Source organism: Symphodus melops (assembly GCF_947650265.1).
Source record: "Symphodus melops genome assembly, chromosome: 8".
Classification (NCBI taxonomy): Eukaryota; Metazoa; Chordata; class Actinopteri; order Labriformes; family Labridae; genus Symphodus; species Symphodus melops.
This window is the reverse complement of record NC_136698.1, coordinates 4,025,294-4,026,049: the sequence shown is the minus strand read 5'-3', so window position 1 is coordinate 4,026,049 and position 756 is coordinate 4,025,294.

Below are 756 nucleotides of genomic sequence, written 5' to 3'. Positions count from 1 at the left end.
TATTGTCACAGAAGGTCATTAGGCTGCCAATCGTGGTAATTATGGAAATGATCTCCCCGGAAATGAATCTCCCCGGCTCTTTGGAATGTTTTCCTGCTTCCATAAGGACTTGAAAGTGTTCAATCAGCCTCTCTCGTGGGAAAGTTCAGCCATAACTGCAAGTTGTACCAGCAAAATCAAATTAAGCAAAGAGATTTCATTAGTATTTATAGGCCCCGAGGCATTTGTAAAAGTATGGAGCAGCAGAGTAATGTGGGACTGTGGAGGGGTGAATTATTGCTTAATGACAAAGGCCATACCTAGAAGACATACACATGGATAATGAATAGGAGGCATTGATTTGCATCTTTAAAGAGGAATCTGGAGGGATTGTAAAATATTGATGCTTGTGTGGCTGGACTCTGTTTGGGTGCTGACACGCTTTTATTAACTGGAGATGGACCAGCTGACAGCTCAACGAAAACACAGCATACAAGCAAAATAGCCCTGATTATATCCACTGGGTTTATACTGTTTGTTAGAGCTATCATTTTCTATATCTGTCAATTATTTATCCAAACTAGGATGTGATTATTCTGCAGGAATCGACAGTAACATATTTACTCAGGGATTAAACTTCTCTGAATTAGTAGTTGCTTTACCTTGAATGATCTACCAATCAAAAACAAATGAAGATGTTTAAAATATGATGCATTTTTATAGATGATTCTCCAATAAATATCCAGGAAATAGAACTAAAATGTCAAGTAGATGAAA